We start from the raw sequence: 6846 nt of genomic DNA, 5'->3' as shown, positions 1-6846 counted from the left end.
AAATAGTTATAAAAAAAAGGTTTTCGATACATTTACAATAGCAAATAATTTAATCAGACAATAGTTTAATCAGACTTAGATTTCTTCATTGTTAATGTATAAAGCAAAAACAATAGAATTTAACTTTTATCCTGTACTTTTATGTACCCTGTATATACTTAATAATACAATAAACATTAGCAGCTTCTAATACTTCCGTGGACCTTCTATAGCTTCTTTATAGATCCTCTTAGAGGTCCCATAGACCCCTTAGAGTAATTTCGCAGGTTTTAATATTTATAACAGTTAGAAGTTAATACCTATAGAATGTACGTACCTACCTACTTGGTCCTTAATTTTTTAGAAACTAAATAGTTGCCTCCTTAATTACGTTCCGAGTAGATCCATAGCTCTAGCTTCCTAATATTTAAAAATCTATATAATCTCTTAATCCCCTTTACTTCCACCTGCATTTTTAAAACTAAGCAGTCAATAAATCATAGTTTTCACAGAAATCAAACATCTCTCTCAATTTCGATAAAACTTCAAACTTTTCGCATAATTTCCTAGATAAGGCGATATAATACAAGTGGTCTTTAAAGGTTCTTTGACAAGTTATAATTTCGCGGTCCCAAGGGAGTGCCTCGTTTCCCATGTCAAATTACATTTAACCAGAGATGCGCGATCGTTCTCATGAGGCAATAACCCCGCATATGGCGGATTTTACATCATACAGGACAGCCACTTTCCACCCTCGTTATTCAGGTAAAACGCGAGGGCATCAATGATGTTCGCGTCCATACTGTATCGACCCAACCATATGCTCCGCGTTTCCCATAACGTTGGAAATGCGTACACATTGGCCCTGTTTAGAAGAAGAAGCAACAGGTCGTTTTGCCAGGTCATTGTTCTAATCGCGGTGCAGATAAAACGATTTCGTGCATCACGCGAACAAAAGCGAGTGATGTACGATGTGTTAAAACGAGTGTATTCCATCGATTACTTGAGAGGAAGCAAAATTTAGTATCTAGTGTAATCAGAAGGAACAAAGGTAAGGTAATCTTAATAATAATCTTAATAATTGATATACAGTTTTCATTTATTTATATTGTTACACTGTTATCGTTTCAATGTAAAATAAATTAAGTTTGATACAACATCTCGAATAAAATTTTGGCTTAAGCTAAAATGTCTGTTGAAATTAGAATTACAATTTACTTACTTTATTACGGAGTTCATCTAATTGTGTTATAATAAACAATTTAATGTCGTATTCAAATATTTCATTACATTGATAACACATTATATTTCGATACAAAATAATTTGTTTTTATGATGCAATACGTAAAAAAAATGTACAACTCTTGCAACCATTTGCAAATCATAAAAATGTGGTATTGTTGACAGACGGTAGGGGGTTGCAAAGATTTAAAGAGACCGGCAGGTGAACTCCATAAAAGGCAGCTTCCCTAAGAATATCCAAGGAACAGAAACAGAGTCAGTCCAGAAGCACGAGCTTATCCTCCATTAACGCAGTGCTTGCCGCTCTCTGGCCTTACCTCCGTCTTATTTTCGATTTTGAAGCCGCTCAAAATTTTGGCGGCGTCCACCATGCGCCATAGTGTCTGTCAAGTCAACCGTATGATCGCTATGGGATTATCACTTGCTCCAATGATCCTGAACGAGAAGGCGCTTCGACTAGGAAAATGTCAACCTAATTTTGCAAGATCTCTTCCTCGGTCTGGAAGACTACAACTTAGAAGGGTCTAGCTTCTTTTCACTCTTAAATACAGGTCGCCTTTGATCCTCGATGCAGAGAGCAGACGATGTTACTTTTTGTCGTGAGATTAGACGAAACTTCCGATTTTTCAAAATTTCGTTTTCTCAAATTTGTTAATTTTAGTGTATCGATTCCGCTGAAGGAAACACCTCAAACGTTGGTTGAAATTTCATCGATTGAAATTTACTTGTCATACTCCTTTTTATTCGGAGACAAATGAAAATTGTATGATTCGGAAAAACATATAATTTCAAAATGGGTAAACTGTAGCTATATATTTATTGTGTGGATATTTTAACTTTTTCCGGTTGTAATTTCTGAGAGTATTGGTCTCCCCAAAATTACAATGTTGGGTAATACCTGTACTTCGACCGGAAAAAGTTAATACCTTATTGTCTATCTAATGAAAGTATAGATTCATTTATGAACAATGTATGCATTATTGTGTCGAACATTACATATTTTGTTGAACGTATCCTTTACATATTACTTTCATATTTTTGGAGTAAAATAAAAAATGAAAAATACACGTAAAGAAGTGCATCTGCTGCTATTTAGTATATAATTGGTGCTTTGGTTTTCTAGTTATTTTATTACAGGAGTATTATTTCATTCACGTCATTTACTACGTTATGATACAATATACGTAAAATATGAAATAAAATATAGTAAAACTCTATAATATACATATATAAAATTAAAGTAAAATCTAATGATCTATGCAATCTACCAAATAATATAAATTTATTAGAATTCTATAAATGTACGTGTTCCAATAGTTATGATCACGAACGTATATGGTGCTCACAGCAAACGTGTTAAAATTACAAAACGATTTCCAATGGTATCACAATCTCCACGAATTAAATTACATTTTTTCAGATCCAACTCGAAAGTGTGGTTCTGTAAAAGAGTGATTCTTACGAGAACAGAGAGATAGGCACCATAAAATAATCTCCCAGTTTCTCTTCTGCGGTTTATAAGCTGCACTCGCTAACGAAACGAGCCTTTCAGAACTTTCTTAAGTGCAATACCTGTAAAACAAGGCACAAATATTGCATAGCTTTATCGGAAGATTGTCGTTCCTGCGACGAGCTTCTAGTACTACCGTAGATGTCGGGAGAGATAGCGGCAACATAAGAAACGACTAGAAACTTTACCTGGCCCTTACCAGTTTCTGTATTTAAACAGCTAAATACGAGACCAATCCTAGGTCCTGCTTACGTCTCCTTTTTGCTTGCAGCTTCCTGATTATCGTTTTCTGCCGATCCATGGTCCTTTTTCACCAACAACTACGAACTAGACCACCCGTCGACCTGTTATTGATATAACTCTTTGTCGGAATTAATGATTATACGAAATGAGGACAATACATATTGATGGCACATAGAGGACAAAAGCTTGGACTGAACTGGCTTTGTGCTGCTTACGAACTGAACCTATTATCAGTATCCTATTCTCGGTCTGGCGAGTGTCTCTATACATAGAGCGGATTTCGAAGACAAAAGGATCTTTTGCACCGAAACAAAGGTGTTTCTACGAAGACAAATAATTTGTAATTATGATAATTCTAATGCAGTTACTGAGATTTAACAGTCATAGTGCGGGATATCAAAACCAAGTGTTTCGCGACAGGAAATTTGTTAAGAAGACGGTGAAGCTTCATCGATATCCAGATTACTGATTTAATAAAGAACAGTTAAACGGTTTTGGATTTTCTACAGACTTATTCTAAAACGAATAGCCTTAGATCGTGTATCGTATAGACTTGGAAAGAAAAACTGTTTAGAATATTGTAAATAAATAAGTATGTAAAAGAAGGAAAGGAAATCTTGCAAGAATATAATCATTAGAAAGAAAGTTTCTATTGGAACAAAATGGATTATACATAATTCAATAAAATAATATAAAACAAAAAATGTTGTGCATCTATTACTTATACAACGAAAGTACCTTTGTGACAACCTAATAAAACGTAAATAAATCAACAGGTAATTTATATTTTATTGTGTTATAATGTATATTTGTATTTCATTATATTTTATTGTGTGTTTATTATCGAGATATACACTTCCTTTGTACTGAACTTAAAATAGATTTGAACTTTGTACTGATTTTAAAATAGATTTCTCTAAGTTAAGAATTCTCTACTGTAGCGTACGCTCTTTTACCTTAAGACTTGGATACAGAGAAAAATTATATATTATATATTATAGATTTGTATATTAAATATAGAATTATATATTATAGATCCGTTAACCTGTTTCTGAATGTGCACTTTTTGTAACGATAACGTACAGAGAGTGATATACCTAAGAGATTCCATCGGTGAATAATACTAATTTGAGGAAGTAAAAAGTCATGTCAGTATAAACAAAGCTTTTTACAATTGGGCTCATGATTTCTTAGGTAAGTGTATAATATCAATATATACCTGCACCGTCTATCGTATTTACAAGTATTGTGATAATGTCATTTTACGTGACAATTGTGAAGTAAGCTTTGAAAATTTACGTAAACACGAGATTTGTTTTCATGTTTACAATCGTTTAACATCACAAATACCTTCCACTAGATATCTCTTAATTCTTACTGAAATGTTTTTCCTATTGTTTGCAAATACTTAGTATCTATCATAAAAATCACTAGGACTTCTGTTAGTTACGTTTATCTATATTCCTTTAAAATTTAAATAGCTGCTGTATTAAAAAAAGCAAACTTTTCTATAAAGTAATTAATTGGTTTTATACTATTTTTATATTCGAATTGGAAATTACGAGAAGAAAATACGGGTATTGTAAAATGGTATAGAAAACTGGAAGGAGTAAAACTCTTAACTTCAATTAAGTTAAACATTACATTTCCAGTGAATGAGTAATCGCGCGTTACCTTTGCATTTTGTATGAAACAAGATCGATAACATTATATTCCACCATGTAAGTTACCACCGCCAATTTGTCTCCCCTCCCACCCCTTGAAACAGCAACGGCCCCCTCGTACGATTCACTGAACACAAGTACTCTAAGTTTCTGTACCAGTTTCTGTAAGCTCACCGTGTGATGCCAGACAGTTGTGTTTTGATACCAAGACCGCGACCAGCTGTTTAGATTTGTCTATCTTTTCACCTTTTTGCTCATTTCACCTAACACTCCGATTAAACACAATGAAAGATAATTCGAGGTTTTTTTTATATGAGAAAAGGGGGCAAATTTTAATTTGATTAAAAATTTAGGGTATTCGTTTCTATCTTTGTCTACTTTACATTTTGATAGTGCAATAAAATCTATGACTTATCTACATTACTATTAAAATTTAGCAGCATTTTATTATCTGTATGAATCGCTTCAAATTTTCAAGTTTCCATTTATACATTTAAAATTTTGTCAAATTCAAATACGAGTAAAAGAAAAATAAAAATAAATAAATAAAATAGTATAATTACGTCTCTTTTAGTGAACATTCTTCCCAAAGGGTCCTAAACAATTGTATTTTGATTACGGACCGTTTAGCTGCATTTGCCTTCTTGACAAAGCGACTCGAATCTCTCCTTCATGTTTTTTCTTCCTTATTGCATGTACCACTGCAACAGAGAATAGACTGACGTACCTTTGTGAAACCTCCTCGGGACAGTTACGTGGATAATCTTCTCTCTCGACATATTGCGCCAAAGCTAAAAACGAGCCACGCTTCGATGAGCATTTGTTAAAGTTGAACCTTTCAGCCTCGAATACCGAGCAATCCGTGGGTTTAGAGATGAACTCGGACGGATTTCACCATCACAAATGTCCCTACTTCTTCTTGGAACGTTCAATTTCCATTTGTTGTACTATTTAAAAAAAAAAAAAAGGAACTTATGTTAAGTAGAATTATATCAATATTATGAAGGAATTATAAATAAATTATGAAATTTATAATACTTTGATTAATTGGTATTTGAGATTATGCCCTCATTCTTGTGCTATCGGTACATTTTATATCAATCAAAATTTTGAGCTTTGTATCATTAAGGAGTAATTAACACGTTCACGCGGGCGCTTCTATTTGTTTCTCGCCATGGAGCAGCGCTCGTATTCGTATAGATGTTTTTTCAATTAGTATACGTTAAATTTCCATTATTCAAATTTTCAACTATATGACAATTTTTTCTAGCTATTAAACGAACTACTTTTCCGATGGTACACGCCGCCTGATGGGAGACTCGAGCATGAGCTACCAGTTGTACACGCCGGCGTGAACGTGTTAATATGATCAGAATGTTACAATGCAGAAAAGATCGCACAGATAATTCATCTATCTATTATTTTATTTTTATATCATGCACATAGTAAGACAATATAAAACACCTATTAAAAATATCTATATAATCATAATTCAATCTTACAGTTGTTATTATCAATCGCCACTACTAAATATTAATTACCACATTAATTTTAGTACTCAAAAATTAGTACTTGTAGTTCTTGTCTCTTATTCACATACTATCGGCTATCAATTTCACTTATTAATCTCCAAAAACATATCTCTCTTCGGTAGTTAGTATGTATTTCATTCAGATAGTTGTCTCTCCATTATTTCGCTAATTATTCGTTAAATTAATCGCGGATCTCTCTCCCTATACCAGACATATTTTATCGCATCAATCTCCATACAATATTATGCCTAGCAAAAAAAAAAAAAGAAAAAGAGAAAGAGAAACCACCCCGCGGTTGATAGTATCGAGGAGATCGTTGAAACTAGTATGTGTAGGGTGATCTAGAGCACGATCGAGAGATCCAATCTCCGTAATATTACGTCGGTTATGACGGATTCTTCGCGTAATTCGTGCACTCATTCGGCGAGTGCACGTATACAGACCACCCTAAGCCGAGTTCCCGCACGAGGGGTGCGCTCGTCATCACAAGGGATCCAGCATGAGATAATTCAAGATGGAGTCAGGGAGTCAGGAAGCGACGCATCTGCCTTCGCATTATTCCACGGTGTATGTTCTGTTTAACCTTCTCCATCTCATATCTCTCAACGTTCAACGTTTCAACTGCGATGCATTCTTTCTAATATTCTCACTCTTTTCCACCTTACCTGCTTTGTCT

Source organism: Bombus flavifrons, chromosome 7 (genome assembly GCF_040668555.2).
Source record: "Bombus flavifrons isolate JBK064 chromosome 7, iyBomFlav1_principal, whole genome shotgun sequence".
NCBI lineage: Eukaryota > Metazoa > Arthropoda > Insecta > Hymenoptera > Apidae > Bombus > Bombus flavifrons.
Note: the sequence above shows the minus strand (reverse complement) of the source record.